The sequence below is a fragment of the Nicotiana tabacum genome, chromosome 8 (assembly GCF_000715075.1).
Source record: "Nicotiana tabacum cultivar K326 chromosome 8, ASM71507v2, whole genome shotgun sequence".
NCBI classification, from domain to species: Eukaryota; Viridiplantae; Streptophyta; class Magnoliopsida; order Solanales; family Solanaceae; genus Nicotiana; species Nicotiana tabacum.
Genome location: NC_134087.1, coordinates 195,911,143 through 195,932,125, shown reverse-complemented (window position 1 = coordinate 195,932,125; position 20,983 = coordinate 195,911,143).

The following is a 20,983-nucleotide window of genomic DNA, read 5'->3' as shown; positions in this document are numbered from 1 at the left end:
GAAGCGTTCTAGTACACGTTCAATGTACTTCTCCTGAGATAGCCACAATTTTCTACTTGTTCTCTCTCGAACTATCTTCATCCCTAGAATTTGTTGTGTTGGGCCCAAGTCCTTCATATCAAATGACTTGGACAGATCTCCCTTCAACTTTGCTATCAGCCCCTTGTCTTTTCCTACAATTAATATGTCATCCACATACAACAACAATATAATAAAGTTATTCTCAGAAAATCTTTTGAAGTATACACATGGATCAGAATAGGTCTTTAAGTATGTTTGACTTTTCATGAATGAGTCAAACTTCATGTACCACTGCCTTGGTGCCTGCTTCAATCCATAAAGACTCTTATTCAATTTGCACACCATGTGTTTCTTTACAGCTACTTCAAATCCTTCTGGTTGCTCCATATAAATCTCCTCTTCCAAATCTTCATGAAGAAATGCAGTTTTCACATTCAACTGCTCCACTTCAAGATCTAGGCTAGCTGCTAAGCTCAAAATTGTTCGAATAAAAGTCATTTTGACAACAGGTGAGAAAATTTCGTCAAAATCAATACCTTTCTTTTGTTCGAAGCCTTTAACCACCAATTGAGTTTTGTATCTGACCAACTTGTCATTTCCATCTTCTTGAGTTTAAAACCCATTTGCATTTGAGTGGTCTTTTACCCTTTGGAAGTTCAACCAACTTGTAAGTGCCATATTTCTGTAGAGATTCCATCTCTTCTTTCATAGCTTTCATCCAAGAAAAGTCGATTTGACTATGGTTACCCCCACTCTTAAATGTTATTGTGTGAGAAACACTCTTTTTAAATGTGTTAACTACAACTAAATCATAAGCTAGAGATAAATTCCAGACAACCTTTCCTTCATAATTCCTAGTGCCTTAACCATATTCCTTGTGTACTTGGCGAAAAACGTCACTATCTTTACCTACATGAAGATCTTCCCCAATAAAGATAGTTGATCGCAAACATTTAGTTTAAGCTTTTGCATCGAATCAAATTTGTGGCGAATCAAATTTGTGGCGCAGAGGCAACTAATAACATTGATTGTCTCATTTTTTATACAAGAGTTCGTTATATAATCCTATCCCCAACTTGCTTTACCTTAACAACCTTATAAAATAATCTATAGAGCCTATGTTTTAGCTAGCTACCTGAATCCGTCTCTCGTGGACTAGCTTTTTTTACCCTCATCCATCAACAATCCGAGAACCCTTTCTTATTCTACACTATATCCGGACGCTGACAGAATCGAAATATATTCCTGACAGAACGCTTGGTATAATTTAAAATTCGAAGAAAAGCAAAACAGAAAAAAAAAAAAGAAAAAAAAAAAGCTAACTCAACAGAAAATAAGATTCTAAATCAATAAGCAAACAAAAAGTAAGAATGTGTATATGTTTATGTGTTTGTCTATCCAAGTAGGACCTATGAAAGAAAAAAAAAATAGAGTTCTGCCATGAATTTATTATTTAACAAATAAAAGTAAGAACATGTTTTCTATTGTCTATTGGAAATAGCTTTTCTCTCTTTCAGGGCAGTAGTAAGGTTGCGTACATCTTACCCCAGACCCCACTTTTGGTAAATTACCGTGCTTCTTGTTGTTTGGATAGACCCTAATAAAGATAAGTTGGTCAACAATATTTAGTATTAGCTTCTACATCTAATTCAATTTGTGAACTAAGAACATTGATTGTCTCATTCCCTATATAAGAAGAGTTTATAGTATAATCATATCTCCTACTTTTTTACCTCAAACACCCTTATCCTTAAGTGTTGGTTCTACAATAATTACCACCACATAATGGTATAACCTGTGTTGCCTATCTCTCTAGCCTTTTGCCCTGTCCATTTAGTTTCCAATAGACCTGCGATATCAATTCTCCTCATTTTCAAGGTATCCACTAATTTCATCGGCTTTCCTCAAACATCCTATATTTCAGCTACCTACCTGCATCCATGGACTAGCTTCTTTAACCTCATCTGTTCACGATCCGAAAACTCTTTGTTAGTTTGCAATATATTCGTGCATTGGTAGAACTGAAATAAATTCCTGAATCCTGATAGAACTCTTTGTAAAATTTAAAAGTTAAAGAAAAGCCAAAAAAAAAAAAACTAATTCAACAGAAAATAAGATTCTAAATCAATAAAAAAAAATAGATAAAAGTGAGAACATATATATGTCTCGTGTAAAATTATAAATGACCTTTTCAGTAGTAGCAATAACATCTTTAATCTTTTTTGAAGCAACAACAGGAACATTTTTTTCATCACCTGACCTTTTCTTTATCTTTGATTGGTACGAAGCACACTTAAGCTGAAATAAAGAAAAAAACATGACATCGTGGTTATCAGAAAAAAAAAAAAAAGAAAAAATAACTAGTTCAACTGAAAATAAGATTCTAAATCAATAAGCACACAATTAAAAGTGATAACATGTATATGTATCTTTTATAATACGATTATCGTTATTGAAATTTTTAGGAACTATTTTCCTGTCCTTTTTACCTTATATTTCTCCTTTGATCTCTGCATTTTCCTTCTGGCTCCTAGTTAGCACCATCGCTTTCTATTGATGGGCTATTGTTCTGTAATAATTACATATCAAGCAAACCGGTATAATTCATTACATAGTGACAGAAAATCAATATAAACACTTAGAGATGAAGCTTTTGAAGAAAAACAGTGACGTAAATATGGTAATACTTATTTTATGGAAATTTCTGTACATATGTTATAAACTTATTATTGCAATTTTGAGTTAATCTATAGACTGCCAAAGGAATCAATTGGAAACCTAAAAAGAGTACGCATACTCAATGTAGTCATCATCACATACAAAGGTCAGAGAGAATTACTACTAAATAACTTGTAATTGGAAGAAGTTTGTATCAACTGCAAACAATGTGGCTATTCAAATAGAGCGCAAAGACAATCATTTTCAAAAAAATACATGAGCAAGCAATCATAAGACATTATTAGTGCTCATAGATTGAATGAAATAAGCAATATATCATCTAACGGCCTTTGTAAATAAATCCTAACAGCTGAATTTTAAATTTTAGTGGTGTTACCTCCAATTCGCGATTATGAGTAATGTTAGGAGAGGCATTACTATGGCAACCAAAACATTCGTAATTGTTTCTCTGAAAATTTAGTTACCTCCCTACCTTGTAGCTTTGCCTGGCGAAAACGTGAGTGCCTTAGAGAGATATTACAATTTATAATGGACTAACAAGATACTTTACCAAGAAAAAAGTGTCAAATTACCTCTTTACTTTTGAATATTGTCAAAACTTGGTACATGAGTTATTGTTTATTTAATTAATCAAGCCCTATGTTGTAAATTACCGTTGTAATCACCATCTATAGTAATAAGTTATTGACGGCCGCCATCGTAAAGAATAATTGTTGTTACCATACCTATTTATAAGTTATGAATTATTTCACAAAAGAATTCGTAATTGCACTACTCCTCAATTAAATTTCGAATTGCTACAAGTACTAGCGTGATTACCGTATTATTATCTTAAAGTTGAAACCTTAAGTTACAGAAATTGAAATTTTCACTTTCCACTCCAAACTACTTTTTTTAAATTTCACTTTTTATTTATTTATATAAAATGCCCACTAAGTAACCATCAAAGTGCAATCCGATAATCATAATTGCACCAAATTTGAAAATCCAGTTACCTACCTACCTTTGTAGCTTTGACCGGCGAGATCATGAGTGCCTTAGAGAGACATTACAATTTATAATGGACTAACAAGATATTTTATCAGGAAAAAATATCAAATTACCTCTTTACTTTTGAATATTGTCAAAACTTGGTACATTAGTTATTGTTTATTTAATTAATCAGGACTTATATTGTAAATTACAGTTGTAATCACCATGTATAGTAATAAGTTATTAACGGCCTCCATCGTAAACAATTATTGTTGTTACCATACCTATTTATAAATTATGAATTATTTCACAATGAATCCGTAATTGCACTACCCCTCAATTAAATTTCGGATTGCCGCAAGTACTAGTGTGATTACCACATTATTATCTTAAAGTTGCAACTATAAGTTACAGAAGCTGAAATTTTCACTTTCCACTCCAAATTACTTTTTTAAAATTTCACTTTTTTATTTATTTATGTAAAACGTCCACTAAGTAACCATCAAAGTGCAATAAGATAATCATAATTGCATCAAATTTGAAAATCCAGTTACCTACCTACCTTGTAGCTTTGTCTTGCGAGATTGTGAGTGCCTTAGAGAGATATTTACAATTTATAATGGACTAACAAGATATTTTACCATGAAAAAAATGTCAAACTACCTCTTTACTTTTGAATATTGTCAAAATTTAGTACATAAGGTATTGTTTATTTAATTAATCAGGCCCTATGTTGTAAATTACCATTGTAATCACCTTGTATAGTACTCCCTCCGTTCCAATTTATATGAACTTGTTTGACTGGACACGGAGTTTAAGAAAAAAATGAAGACTTTTGGAATTTGTGGTCCTAAACAAATCCAAATGGGGCCCAGAGTATTTGTGTGGTTATAAAAGCTTCTCATTAAGGGTAGAGTTGTAACTTTAAGCTAAATTGTTACCAAATTTAGAAAGGGTTCATTCTTTTTGGAACGGACCAAAAAGAAAATAGGTTCACATAAACTGGAACAGAGGGAGTGCTTATTTAGTAAGGTCGCCATCATAAACAATTATTGATGTTACCATACCTATTTATAAATTACGAATTATTTCACAAAGATTCCGTAATTGCACTACTCCTCAATTAAATTTCGAATTGCCGCAAGTACTAGTGTGATTACCATATTATTATTATCTTGAAGTTAAAACTTATAAGTTACAGAAGTTGAAATTTTCACTTTCCACTCCAAATTATTTTTTTCAAATTTCACTTTTTATTTATTTATGTAAAACTCCAACTAAGTAATCATCAAAGTGCAATCAGATAATCATAATAGCACCAAATTTGGTACTTTGATTTCCCTCTTTTATTTTTTCTTGGCTTCTATAAAGAGAAATCTAACATCAATCACTCAATGTATAAATGGAATGAATACTTTTCGGATGAAAGCTTCGACATCCCCAAACTTAAAAGAGGGTAATGAACCAGTCTTTTGGAAATCCTCTTTACGTTCCATGAAAACCTTTTACTATTCCTAGAATGAATCAAATATTTTTCTCGAAAAACTATTAGAATGAGAAAGAAATATGTTAAGTAATTTATTTATCTAGCCAATTAGTTCCATCGTTTACGATTTATTTAGGTGGCCACTTTTAAATGACCACGTCAGAGTATAGAAGTAGAAGAAAAACCCATACCCGTACTCTCCTTAATTGGCTAGATAAATAAAATAATAAACATCTCAATTTTTTCCTCTCATTTTAATAGTTTTCGAAAAAAGTATCTAATTCATTCTAGGAAGACTAAAAGGTTTTCACGGGGAAATAAAAAAAAGAATTTCTAAACGATTAGTTCATTAATCTCTTTTAATTTTGGGATGTTTAAGCTTTCATCTGAAAAAAATCATTCCTTCCATTGAGTGATTGATGTTGATTTTCCTTTGTAAAAACCACGAAAAGTGAAAAGAAAAATAGAAGAAGGAAATCACTGCAACCAACTTGATGACTGCACTTTTATGGTTACTTAGCGGACGTTTTACATAAATAAAAAATTGAAAATTTAAAAAAAGTAGTTTGGAGTGGAAATTGAAAATTTCAACTTCCATAACTTATAAGTATCAGCTTTAATGTAATAATGTGGTATTCATATCAATAGTTACGACAGTTCGAAATTTTATTGAGTGGTGCAATTACGATTTTTTGTGAAATAATTCGTAATTTGTAAATGGGTATAGTAACAACAGCAGCAATTTACGATGGCAGCCATTAGCAACTTATTACAGTATTTATTAGTAATTACTATACATGGCGATTACAGCAGTAATTCACGACCTAGGGCCTAATAGATTAAATAAACAATAACGTATGTATTAAGGTTTGAAAATATTTGAAAGTAGATAGGTTATTTTGACACCTTTTCCCATGGTAAAATATCTTTTTAGTCCACTGTAAATTATAATATCTCTCTAAGGCGCTCACGATCTGAGCAAGTCGGTAGGCAAAGCTATAAGGTAGGTAGGTAACTAAACTTTCGAATTTTTCTCGCAAGATTTCCAATTACGGATGCTTAGTAATTACTCTCTTAACACTACTCAGAGCCACAAATTGAAGGTAATGCCACCAAGAATTTGAAATTCAACCGTCAGGTTTTACAAAGGCAATAAAAAGAGATATGGAATAGCATTTTACACTCCTTCCTTTAGTTAAATATTGTTTATTTCAATCCATGAATACTAGTAATGTCTTATAATTGCTTGCCCCTGTATCTTTTCTAAATTACTTGTCTTTGCGGTCTTTTTTAATAGTTGTTTGCCATTGGCACAAACTTCTTCTAACTATAAGTTATTTAATAGTAACTCTCTCTAGTATGACCTTTTTCTGTGACGATGATCACATTGCAGTATAGGCCCTCTTCTTAGGTTTCCAATTGATTCCTTTGACAACGTATATTGTCATCGGCAACTCTTCGACTTTGATGTCCTCACTGTGATGAAGATCTATCTTCCGGGGATATGGTTGTATGAGTTATTTAGTCCCATGAGGAATTGGAATAGCCTCTGAGATTGAAAATGCTCCAAAAATAGTGCAAATTTCCGCAGCCGCATCATGATTGTGGCACTAGCCACTAAGCCATTATATTCATCTTATAGCAATCTCAGCTAGAAAAAAGCAGCAACTAGTGTCAAGTGTAGTTGTACTCATCTCGCAATTGATGAACTGTTTATCCATTCACTTCATCAATCCTTTTCCTTAGATCAATCCCTACCAGGTCAGAGTTTGATGAGTATGCATTTCTGCTCAACCCCCTCCGCAAAAAGATATTCTGATGATCCATGAGGGGACAATGGCATTGCATCTCTCCTATTACTTCTCCAATAGTAGATCAACATCGTTCTTCATGCATGATGGTGATGGTATTGAGAGTATTGGGTTTATGTGAAAAAGACTGTAACCACATTGTCCATGATGAATTTAAAAGATTCTTCAATAAAGGTTAAAAAGGAAAACGATTAACTTAAGATCGCAATAATACTTGTTGAAAGTGGGTTTGCAATAGAGACATGCATTCAAGGTTCCATCAACTTTTCAACACCAATCAGAATTGATGGCAGAGTATCCTCAGTGCATGGCTGTGATCATCTACAATCATATCCGATGGATTTTCCCTTATTGTCTTCGTCAAGCTTCTTTGAGTTTCAGAAAAGAATTCATAAAATTAACTATTTGTACTCCTTAATTTTCACTTGGATAAACTGGATTATCATATGTCATCCAAGAACTTGATCGAAAACAGGAAGCATGAGAAGGTTAAACTACCTGTCGGAAAGCATAACTTATGAAAAGGTTTATAACATATGCACAACTTTTTTATAAAATAAGTACTACTACATTTACGTTGCTATTTTTCTTGAAAAGCCTCATCCATAAGTGTTTAGATTGATTTTGTCATTATGTAGTAAAATTTATACCATTTTGGTCGATATGTAATTATTACAGAACAATAATCCCATCAAAAGGAAGCGATGGTGCTAACTAGGAGCCAGGAGGAAAATGCACTGATCAAAGAAGAAGATAACAACAACAACAACCCAGTATTATCCCACTTAGTGAGGTCTGGGTAGGGTAGTGTGTACGCAGACCTTACCCCTACCCTGGGGTAGAGAGGTTGTTTCCAAATAGACCCCCGACATCCTTCCCTCCAAGAACTTCTCACCTTGCTCTTGGGGAGACTCGAACTCACAACCTCTTGGTTGGAAGTGGAGGTTGCTTAGTATCAGAGCAACCCCTCTTGTCAAAGAAGAAGATACAAGGTAAAAAAAAATACGGGAAAATAGCTCCTAATAATGTCAATAACGATAATGTGCTATAAAAGACACGTATACTGTATACACGTTATCACTTTTATTTGTTTGCTTATTGATTTAGAACCTTATTTTCTGTTGAACTAGTTGTTCTCACTGTTCATTATAATGTATATGTTTCAACTTTACTAGTGTTAGGAATATGGACTTCTCAAGCCATATCTCCTGAAGAAAAATTTTGTTAGCAAATGTTAGGAAACTTGTTATTTCAAGTTCCATACCAATGTGGCTAAATTCTGGTGAATTAATTACAATTCACATTGAGGAATTGAGCTATCTAGTCTTGGATAAATTCTCGTATTATTTGCTAGATGAATTGAGACAAGCTCACAACAATAATCTTTCTTTCAAGTTGAACAGCTTTTCAGCCGTTAACTAGGGGTCCTACAAAAGCGCAACATATAAGAAAAAGTCAACTAAAATACCATCCATATTCTATAAGTTATACTGTTTCAATACCTACGTTTCACAGAATGATGTTTGGGATGAACACTCATTTTGATCAGATGTTACCATAATGATGAATCTGATTGTTTTCCCACAAAATGAAATGCTCACCCCAAGTCCATCTTCAAGAAGACCTGCCTTATAGTTACAGGAGAACCCGATTTCGGTTATGGTCCTCCCCAAGCTAGACTTGAGTATCTTACAATATCTTAGGCATGTCATAGCATACAGTCAGATAGTGTTAGAAGTTACCTCCTCAGAAAGCTAACCACCTTTCGCAAAATTGATGATGTCAACTAGATTTTTAGAGGGAACTGTCATTTCAGGAAATTTGGCATCTTGCAAAAAACTGATCTTCCAAGCACTTTGGCATCTTGCAAAACTGCCGTTAACTCTTCGTAACTTATCCTTGTAGCTTTTAACAGCTCTTATGAGGGCCTGCCTCATACCACCTTGATAAGCATGCTCCTACAAAGGGAAAAAAACAAATATTGTGTCAACAAATATGTACCACAATACGTAACAGGAGAGCCAAAAAGAAACCAAGGGGAATTAGAGGGTAGGGAGCAAGGTGTGCAAATTGTTATAGCAAAGACCAATATTAGCTTCTCATGCTCCCACTCCATCCCCATATAGAAAGAAAAAAGAAGAAAGAATTTCAATCCCAGGACCAGATAAAGGAGACTTGTCATAGGTTGAAAGCCATGTAGACTAGTCTAATTTTAGTGAACCCTCAGAATATTTTTTAATGTTCCATGCAGTTAGTTGTAGGGGTAAGGTCTGTAGGGGTAAGGTCTGCGTACACACTACCCTCCCCAAACTCCACAGTGTGGAATATTACACTGGGTATGTTGTTGTTGTATGCAGCTAGTGATTAGTGATCAATCACTGTGAACTTAGTTGAAGCACTAGTTTCTTTTGTTGGCACAGAACTTATTCCTACCGTGTCAGTTTCCTACTTTTTCTGAAGGTTTGAGACACTTTGTTTGCAGAGTAGCTTACAGTGAAATTCACCACACCATGTTTATGGAGGATGACTTGAGGATTTGTTTTGCTTTGTACAGATGTATCTTCTACGGTATTTATCTTAGGTTTCTGGTTTAGTGCTGCCTGTATTACGTTCCTAGCTTCTTGACGTAGTGCAACGTTAATTACTTGTACTGTGCGGACACAGCATTGAAGACCAGTAACACCAGGAGGTCTTATCAGCATCTTCATTAGTTGTTCTGACAATAGGTTTGAGACTGAGGAACTTTGAAGATCCCCATGTACATTTTTAGGAACACGCATGAAAGGGCGGTGCATCAAACTGTCCCACTCAGTTAGTGCTCCCAAAAAAGTAGATCGGAAAGGTAGTTTGAGGCCTGCAGTCAGGGAAGGAAATATGAAGAGACTTCCTAGGGATATTGGGCTGATGATAAGAGAGTGAAGGACCATATCTCTGCACAAGAAAATGGAGGTATAGAAACTCATATCCGCAACATAACTCATCTACAATATACTAAAAGTAAGAAGCTCTTAAGTTGAAAGTTAAATTACGAAATTACCTTTTTGAAAAACCTAATTACCCTGCTTAATTAAAAAAAAGTTTACCCCTACATTGGAAACGAACACTTCATACATAGAAAACATCGCTTTCTAGTGTTTCTTTGGGTTGAGAAAAACTATGCCTACAAACATTATTCCTTACGGGTCTGGTCTCTCTTTTTGGTAGCCGCAAGTTTTGATCCTTTTGCAGGTATTCGTTGGTCTCTACGTGTATTTGTTATCTATTACGATGATATATAGCAGTACTGTCATAGTGCGGGTTGAATTGGTTTTTTTTTATTGTTCTCTGAAGGTTGTTGTGAGCCAACGGTCTACTGGAAATAGTATCTCTATCTTTACCAGGTGGGTGGGGTAAAGTATGCGTGTACACTACCCTCTCCAGACCCCACTTGTGGGATTAAATTAGTTTTTTTTTGTTGTTGTTGTTGTTGTTCTCTGGAGGTTATTGATGATGACTCTTGTGTTTTAGGTTTATTTTTCGTTATATGTGGGTATAACAGTAGGTATATATGTGTATATAGAGAGAGAGGGGGGTCGATTGATGAAGTATTTTTCATTTTTTGCTTCTCTGTTTTATCTTTTTACAGATATGTTTGAGAATTAGTTAAATGTTAACACTTTGCTATTTGAAACAAGTTTTTTGAGACAAACACTATGTGTATATGTGGGTAGCCTCGAGTTTGCGATATTAATTTTGCTAGCAATTTTGGTGTTAATACGATTTTAAGCGTCATATCAATGGTGCCTGCATTTGCATTACAGATGGGAAATCGCTTCGGAAATAACGAGGGGTTACCTTTAAAACCCTAAAGTCCTTTTTTAGGTTTCGTTATTTTACATTCGGTTCCACTTTTATCCCTATTTACGGTCAAGTCCAGAAGTTAGTCTTCTTTGTTACGTGCCAATTTGAGAGGGACTTTTGTTTTTTTGTTTTTGGTTGAAAGACGAAATTCATTAAAACTTAATTAGTTACCGTACATAAGGTGATGTCCCATTGGGACTATCAGCCACGTCTAAGCCAGTAGGGCTATTAGAGATAGAGTTACTAATACTACTAAGGTTTCTAAGTTCAGCCAAACTATTTAATACATTTGTTATTACTAGTCTAGGATGAGGTGTTCCAATTTTGTCCTCCTGAAACACTTTCAAAACATCCCTAGAGTGTTGCAAGGTGGTTGGTGCTAGCTTGCTTGGATCCTACTGTAGCGAAAACATGTACAACGTTGTTTCCTTCTTTAAAGTTATGCCGGATCATCGGATTCCCCAGCTCCTTTAGTAATAACCTGCACTCATTAACAAGGTTAGTGTAGAGGGAGCAATTATCATGGCAAAGTAATTGGAATATTTCGGTAGCATCCATAAAATGTTGAGCTTTTTTGTATTTTCCTTTAAATACCCATCTATGTTGGGCTTTAAATCAATTGCAGCAGAGGGGGTGCCACCTTACCAGTATAGGAATGGTAGCACGGTCTTGGTTTGGTGAGTCAGTGTAGAATTTATATTGCATGCAATGTATGATAACAGTGTTGAGGGTGAGGATTTTACAAAGGTTGTTTGTGGTAGTTATTGTTCCTATTTAGCTAAAGGTGCCATATTGCAAATGAAAAGAGGTCATTCTAGCCTAGGTTATATATATATATATATATATATATATATATATATATATATATATATATATATATATATATAAAGTTGGCCAGACAGTCGTCTAGGTTGTGTTGTATTCAAAAAAGCGCAAGAAGGGGGCTAGACCTGACCTCACAAAATACAACAACGGTGATGTAATCACCCCAATAGAAGGACAGGAGGTTCATATATATACACCCTCCGTCCTAAGACCTATGAGCAAAATTAACTAACAAAGAAATTAGATTTTTCATACTTTGTCCTTATACTAGGAAGATGCCATTTATCAAGGAAAAAAAGTCCTTTTTGCATTGCTAGGCAAATCTTGGAGTGAATGATACACCCTTCTCTAATTTGTAGTTGTAGCCAATTTAGCAAGACAATCCGCTACCTGATTTTCCTCTCTAAAACAGTGACTGACTGTAGTTCTAGTTTGTTTAATAATGAGGGAGGCTCTGTCTATAACCTTTTTAATCTTCATGTTGTTAGGATTTCCATCCGTGAGCATATCCACTATGATATTTGAGTCCAGTTCGATAGAGAAATTAGTGTACCCATTCGACTACACCATTTCCCTCCAAACTCTGCTGCTTTAGCCTCTGCCATGATATTATCATCACAACTAATAGGAATAGAAAAGGCCGTAATAAGGTCCCCTTGACTGTTCCTGACCACTCCTCCAATGCCTGTCTTATCACTTTCTTTGCAAAAGCTTCCATCCGTATTAATTTTGACAGTGCCGGATAGAGGAGACTCCCATGTTACTTGAATCCATTTCTGAGATGGCCTGAGTCTCTCGACCTTATCACATAATAGGGGCCATTCCATATGAGTGTAGTCACCTGGTACCATGTTGGAGATAGCCGCTTTCAATGTCCAAGTGATTTGGTGTCCCATCGAGTTCAGCTGATACTTCTTCTATTTTCTATATCTGCATGCATTTCTTTGTTTCCACAGTTCCCAGCATATGATTGTGGGAGCTATCTGAAGCATTTGATTGTGCACTTTATTGTTGGGTGTTGTCTCCCACCATCTTTTGAAGGTAGCAATAATAGGGTCCTGTTGATGTTTGATTCCAAATGCATTTCCTATGTTGTTCCATATGAAGATGGCAGCTTCACTACTATTAAAGACATGTTGAACTGTTTCTACCTACATAGAAGAACAACAAGAACATCTGGAAATAATGTTAGTACCAAATCTACAAATAACATTACCAAAAGGCAGTCTATTTTTGAAAATTCTCCAAGAGATAAAGGACATTTTAAAGGGGAGAGAATTATGCCAGATTTTGTTTATGAAGATATTCTTCTGTTTCTTGAATTTAATAGAATGCCATGCTGAGTTAGAAGAAAATCTCCCATCCTTAGAAGTAGTCCAAACAGGGAAATCATCCTCATTTGGGTCTCCTATATCCAGTTGAGCAATACTATCTATGATATGCATGAGGAGAAGATCGTTGAGTTTGACAATATTCTATTCTCCATTAATAATGAAGTATTTCACCTGAACTTTAGAAGATCTCCCACTACCTTGTAAGATTTTGGCCAATGCACCTTTGTCTGTCCAATTATCCCACTAAAAGCTACATTTACCTTTCTATATTTTGCATCTAATATTTTCCTCGGCTTTGTCTCTGATTTTAAGCATGTTTCTCTAAATATGAGAATCAGTTGGATTTACCTTTTTATTCACTGGATGGGCTCTTTTGCAATATTTATTCTTGAGAAAGTTGGCCCATAGGGAAGGATGAGTTCTGAATCTCCACCATCTTTTAATGCTAAGAGTATCTGTGATATCCTCCATTTTTCTGACATCAGCTCCTCCCTTGCCATGAAGACCAATGATATTTGTTTTTACCTTCATTTGTGCCCCAGAAGAAGTTTGCAAAGTGTTTCTCCATGAGCTTAATAATTCCTTTAGGAGGGTTCATACCGGATAAGATGTATATTGGGAGGGATTGTAAGACATGTTTAATCAAAATCATTCTCCCTCCAAAGGACATCACAGGTTTGCCATCCACTAAATTTCTTGACCACCTTAGAGAGCATACCGTCAAAAAGATTGCTAGTCTTCCTCCAAAAATAAACGTGGCATCCCAAATAAGAGAAAGGAAAAGACTTATCCATATAGCCTGTAGCATTCCTAATTCTATTGATTCTTGCAACACCGGTGTGATGGGCTGTAATGAAGAAGCTCTTATCATTGTTAACTTTCTGCTCAGAAGCCTTTTCATACCTGATAATAGCCTTTTTGATTAACTTGAGAGTCATGTTGTTTCCACCACAGAATATAACAATATCATCGGCGTATGCTAAATGATTGATCATCAGACCTCTCGGATCCATGCTAAAAGGAGTGAAGCCAATAAAGTCATCTAGAGCATTTAGAGATCTAGAGAGAACCTCAGCTCCAATAATAAACAGAGAAGGGGATAAGGGATCTCCCTATTTGAGGCCTTGAGTAGATGTGAAAAAACCTGTTCTAACCCCATTGATAATGATAGAGTACCATATATCTTGTAGAAGTCCCTAGATCATGTCAATCCATTTTTTAGAAAAACCAAATTTCCTCATAACAACTATCAGAAAGGTCCAGGAAATTCTATCATAAGCTTTTGCCATGTCAAGTTTTATAAAAACATTGCCTCTTCTGTTCTTCTTGTTCACGCCCTGAGCAATCTCCTGAGCTAAAAGGATATTACCAATGATCAATTTTCCTTTCACAAAGCCACTTTGATTCTCTGATATAAGCCTCCCAAGAATAGGATTCAGCCTTCTGGAAAGGATCTTGGAGATAATCTTGGCTGTAAAGTTACTCAAACTAATAGGTCTCAAGTCCGAGAAACTACTAGGAGAGTCAACTTTAGGAATAAGAACTAAACAAGTATGAGAAAAAAATTTAGTGAGCCTCCTGCCATTGAAAACAGCTTGAACAAAATTAGTGATATCCTCCTTAATGATATCCCAATAGGATTGAAAGAATTTTCCATTATATTCATCCGGCATTGCTGCATTGTCAAGACTCATGTTGAAGACAACCTCTCTAACCTTCTCCGTGTCAGGAATGGCAATGAGACTTTCATTATCTGCATCTGTTACACATTGAGGAATACAGTTGATGATGTCATGATCATTGTAGTGATGATTGATGTTAAATAACTGTTGAAAGTGATGGACAGCTGCCTTGCCAATATCTTTAATCCAGTGGCCTCTATGGTCTTTGATTTTAAGAATTTGCAGCCTTCTCCTTCTCCCTCTGATGGTGCTATAGAAATATTTAGTGTTAGCATATCCTTCTTCAAACCACTCAATCCTAGCTTTCTATCTGAAGATGTCATCCTGCATCCCCATCCATCTAATGTACTCAGCTTATCCTTTGTTCAGTTCAGTTCTGGTTGTATTATTGTTGTTCATAAGATCCATATGTTCAAGGTCTTTCATTTTATCTTCCCAGTATTGAACATGGTTGAAAACATTGCCAATGTCATCTCTAGACCATAGAGTTAGTTTTCTGCTCAACATTTTAAGCTTTTATTGAAGTCTCCACAGAGGATTTCCATTGACACGATTTCTCCAAACTTCTTCAACTACCTGCAAAAAAGTTGGTTGATTAGTCCAAAAATTTAAAAACTTGAAGTATTTAGGCCCCTGCTGGTTAGTGTCCTTGCATTAAATTAGAATAGGTCTATGGTCAGAGCCAATTCTAGCCAAGTGGTTGACAATATTATTTTGAAAGATTTGGGACCAATCATCATTGATAAAAACTCTATCCAATCTCTTCCATATTGTTCTTCTTGGCTCCCAATTGTTACACCATGTGTATTTTGGACCAACAAACCCAAGTCCATCATACTACAGTTATCCATGCAATTGCTGAATTCTAGACTTTTGTTCATTTTGTGAGGTATGCCGCCTTTTTCTCATCGGGATCCAAAATGACATTGAAATCACCTCCAATGCACCATGGACCGTTCACATGAAAATTGATTAACTCAAGACTATTCCATAGCTCTCTACTTTCTTCAGGAGTACATTTAGCATATATTGTTGTAATGTAGAGATCACTGTTGGCAGCCCCATAATGCAATTTGATAGTAAGTTGTTGATCATGGTTGCTCAGTATAGTAGTCATGTTGTTGCCTGACCACATGATCCAAATCTGACCATTTGAATTAGAAATACAGTGTTGATAACCAAGGAACCTCCTGCACCTTTCTATTTGATTAGTACTAACAAAAGGTTCCATAATAGCAACTAGTTCCACTTTATAGATAGAGATCAATTTTTTTTAGCCTTGGTAAGGCTTCTTTGGTATTCACACCCCTAATGTTCCAAAAAATGGCATTTATCATGAAAATAGTTCGGGATAGCATGGGTGTACCCCTTTATGAGGTGTAGTATCTTTGCTTTTGTTCTTTTTTCCTATTTTCCTTTTCTTTTCTTTGGAGCATATGATCTGGAAAGACTCATCCTTTGAATCAGTTTATATTTGGTCTTCAGGAACCATTACTATCACCCTATTAGGAGATGTCACCTCTATTTATTGTCTAGTCACATATCTTTCTTGTTTTGATTTGGATTCCATATTGAGATCAACTACCATCTTTATTCCAGGAAGATTTCGAATTTCAGAAGGCACACTAGAATATGCATTGACATAATCACTTATGTTTAATGCACTTTTTTGCATTTTTTTGTTTTCAGTATCCCTCTTCACATTCTGACTAACATTTTCTGGATGGACTCCTGCATATCTACTTTTGTAACTCTATTCTCAGTATCCTCTTGTATATCCCTGTGTAGCTTAGTTCTCGAAGACAGCTGCTCACTGACAACCTTGGTTTGGTCGTTAACAACCTTAGCATGATCATTGGATGCCTTAGCTTGATCTCTCTACTCATCTTCCTTAAGCTGCCCTTTAGCATTCATAGCATTTCAATGGTATTGTTCTGTTCCAGGTTTTGAAGGGTCAAACTTAACTCTTTGTTATGATTCTTCCTCCTGCTAGGATCATCAGATATGTAGAGCATTGGTTTGAAAAAGACTTTGGCTTTTTTCATAGGAAGTTTTCACTGTTTTCTTTTTTTTTGGTTTTTTTCCTAAATCTCTCCCTTATGTTGCTTGATGGCCGTTGGAGGTGATTATCAGAATCAAATCCACTCTTTTGCCTTGGAGTGGTTCTATTTTCAGTCTGCCCAGTGTTCACAGCAGTAGCAGGTTCATTCCCTCTTTTTTGATCAATTTATTTAGCAACTTTTCTGTTTAAGGCAGATTCAGCAGATTCGGTCCCTCTGTTTTGATCAATTTGTGTAGTAGCAGCTATAACAATTCCTCTATTTGACAACTTCATGTTTTGATCAGTATGTTTAGCAGCAACAATAACCATTCCTCTATTTAACAGTTTCATGTTTTGATCAATTTGTGTAGCCTCATTCTGATTTCAGCATGTTCGCTCTGTTTACCAGCATGTTCAGTCCCATTTTCCATATTTCGATCAGCAATTCCCCGGTTAAAAGCAGTATCAGCTTCCAAATTTCGATCAACAATTCCCTTGTTATCCTCATTCTAATTTTCAACAGCGTTTAGGGTCTCTAAATCCCTATTTTTTTCCTCTCTAAAGCTCTACAATTAATCAAATTATTTCCCAATTTCCGACAGAACTTACAATATTTAGGTACACCCTCATATTCTATTTTTTGCACAAAGCCTTTTTGAGGTGCATTGTCATATGTTTGACCAACATAGACAGAGTTTGGTTGGTCTTTCATCAAGTCGATTTCAATTCTTACTTTGGCCATACTAGGCCTTGTTCTTCCCTTAGTTGCTAAGTCCATTTCAAGAGGAGTGCCAATTGCCCTTATCACTTGTTTAACATGATTCCAAGTGTGCATATGAAAAGGAAGTTCGGGGAGGAGGACCCATACCGGAGCAATCGGCAAATCTTCCTCCGGCTTGAAATTCGGCGACCACTTTTGGAGCCACATTTGCTGACCTTCAATCTCAATAACTCTTCTAAACCAGACGAAATTAAAATCATCTTCATTAGTGAAATCTAGGAACACATTATACATATCATAGACCCCAATCTTGACAGAGACCTTAATCGATATTAATTCCTTGAATTTTGACCTAATTTTGTCAATTTAGGGCCTTGGCTTGAGGAATCTCCCTACAATTGTGAGTTTGCACTCCTCAGCCATAACACCATAATAATCCATTGCTTTAAATAGAACTGCCGGCATGTCGTTGTGCGTTGTGTGAGTCGCAACTACAGCCTCCCTGCCATGGCAGTTTGAAGGATTCGGGGCAGTCGATGAAGAAATGACTTTGGTTGCATAAGCTAATTTTGTGTCAATTGGATCTGAGGGTTGGATCGCCGTGTTAGAAGGAGTCGGTTGACCACCCAGACGCGCCGTAGCGGCGCCGTCTGGCTGTTCCATCTGGTGGCGCGTGAGAGGGACGGAATTTTAAGAAATAGCCATTAGAGAGTGTTATAGTATTGGCAACTCATTATTCCAGGTTAGGTTCATGTGTTCAGTATTGCTGGAAAGGTTTTTGAGAGTAGTGAGCCAGTGGACAGAGTTGTTATGTAGGGACTGATTTTGCGAGATAATATCTTTCCAAAAGGTTTGCGTTATTGGGCAATCAAAAAAGATGTAGGAGATAGTCTCCTCAACACCTTGGCAGATTGAGCAGGTTGTGTCAACGTCAAGACCGATGAAATGGGGGAGTTTTGTTAGTTGGTGGCTCATATGAATTAGATGTTAGGTTTTTTCTTTAAAAAAAAAACCATGGCGCTAGTCAAAATATACAAAGTATGTACTTTGATTATGTGTATATATTCCTAATATACAAAACATATACAATTGTAGACTTATTTTTTAAAGCGGCCGAAAAATATAATTATCGCTATTTTAATTGTAAAATACAAATTAAAAAAAATTCGACTTGACTTTTTAGATTTTTTGTTACGTATATGCGAGACTAGGAGAGAAAAGATGGAAAAAATTAGGAATTTTTACCTCCTATAGCAAAGGTTAACACCTTATTTATTTTAAATAAATACCATTTAAAAAAATTATATTCTATAGATACCTTTTAAGGTTTATAGCAAAATATTTAATTTTGGTTACCTCCTAGCCCTAAGCCACTAAATACGCTAATCAGTTACACTATTTTCTTTCTCTCTCTACTTTGATACATCCCATTCTCTTCCCCCATCCCATTAAAATTTAATCTCTCCTCCTTCTTCTAGCGCACAATGACAACAAACCCTAACTCACACAAAACAAGCGCAAACCATCATTCTTTTTCACTAAGTCTTTAGAGATCATTATAAGAGCGATATCGAGCAACACATGTCAGAGCTAAAAGGAAAGGATGATAATTACAAATTGAATCTGCAAAAAAAAAAAGATAACAGGGACCGGGACAAACGAGCTCGCCTCCACCATGATGGAAGGGATGAAGAAGATCGGAGCCAAAGATCACGTATTTTATGGTTGCCTGATTTAGGACTTTATCTCTAAGACTTGTGGAGGTATATAGATTTGAAGCAGTCACTTCCTCCAGGTTTGAGCGTGCAAGATCTTTGAAGATGGAAGGACTATTTGGCTACAAGGCGGAAATTAGGGTTTGTTGTTGAGCAAAGACGACGGAGTTTGGGACTGAACAGCTTGATTTTTTGTTAATATATTTCAATGTATTTTCAAGGTATCACGTGTATTTTCATGTATTTCATTGTATTCATTGTCTTTTTTTCATTGTAATTCAATTTATCTCGCTGCATTCCGTGTATTTCATTGTATTCACTGTCTTTTTTTCATTGTATTTCAATGTATCCCGCTATATTCTATGTATTCATATGTTTTTTCAATTAATATAATTATGTATTCAGATGTATTATATAATTTCTCTAAAGATTGCTATGTTTTTGGGGGTTTTTTTCAGTCGAAAATCTTTTTTATAATCGAAAATACAAATTTAGTGTGTTATAATTGAGTTTGTTGAGTTATATTAGTAGTCTATTATTTAATTGATACACTTCCCATTTAAAAACAGTGTAATTCTCTGTTTCACGTTGTGAATACAGTCGAATACAATAATATATCTAGCTGTAATCCCATGTTTCACGCCATGAATACAGGCGAATACACTCGAATACAACAACTGATTAGCTGGACTTCCCTGATTCACGCCTATTTTTGCTACTGTATTCATGAATACAATAGCTTGAATACATCAAATACATCATATAACCAAAGTAAAAGTTCCCAGCATATGATTGTGGGAGCTATCTGAAGCATTTGATTATGCACTTTATTGTTGGCTGTTGTCTCCCACCATCTTTTGAAGGTAGCAATAATAGGCTCCTGTTGATGTTTGATTCCAAATGCATTTCCTATGTTGTTCCATATGAAGATGGCAGCTTCACTACTATTAAAGACATGTTGAACTGTTTCTACTTACATAGAAGAACAACAAGAACATCTGGAAATAATGTTAGTACCAAACCTACAAATAACATTACCAAAAGGCAGTCTATTTTTGAAAATTCTCCAAGAGATAAAGGACATTTTAAAGGGGAGAGAATTATGCCAGATTTTGTTTATGAAGATATTCTTCTGTTTCTTGAATTTAATAGAATGTCATGCTGAGTTAGAAGAAAATCTCCCATCCTTAGAAGTAGTCCAAACAGGGAAATCATCCTCATTTGGGTCTCCTATATCCAGTTGAGCAATACTATCTATGATATGCATGGGGAGAACATCGTTGAGTTTGACAATATTCTATTCTCCATTAATAATGAAGTCTTTCACCTGAATTTTAGAAGATCTCCCACTACCTTGTAAGATTTTGGCCAATGCATCTTTGTCTGTCCAATTATCCCACTAAAAGCTACAATTACCTTTCTGTATTTGGCATCTAATATTTTCCTCGGCTTTGTCTCTGATTTTAAGCATGTTTCTCTAAATATGAGAATTAGTTGGATTTACCTTTTTACTCACTAGATGGGCTCTTTTGCAATATTTATTCTTGAGAAAGTTGGCCCATAGGGAAGGATGAGTTCTGAATCTCCACCATCTTTTAATGCTAAGAGTATCTGTGATATCCTCCATTTTTCTGACATCAGCTCCTCCCTTGCCATGAAGACCAATGATATTTGTTTTTACCTTCATTTGTGCCCCAGAAGAAGTTTGCAAAGTGTTTCTCCATGAGCTTAGTAATTCCTTTAGGAGGGTTCATACCAGATAGGATGTATATTGGGAGGTATTGTAAGACATGTTTAATCAAAATTATTCTCCCTCCAAAGGACATCACTGGTTTGCCATCCACTAAATTTCTTGA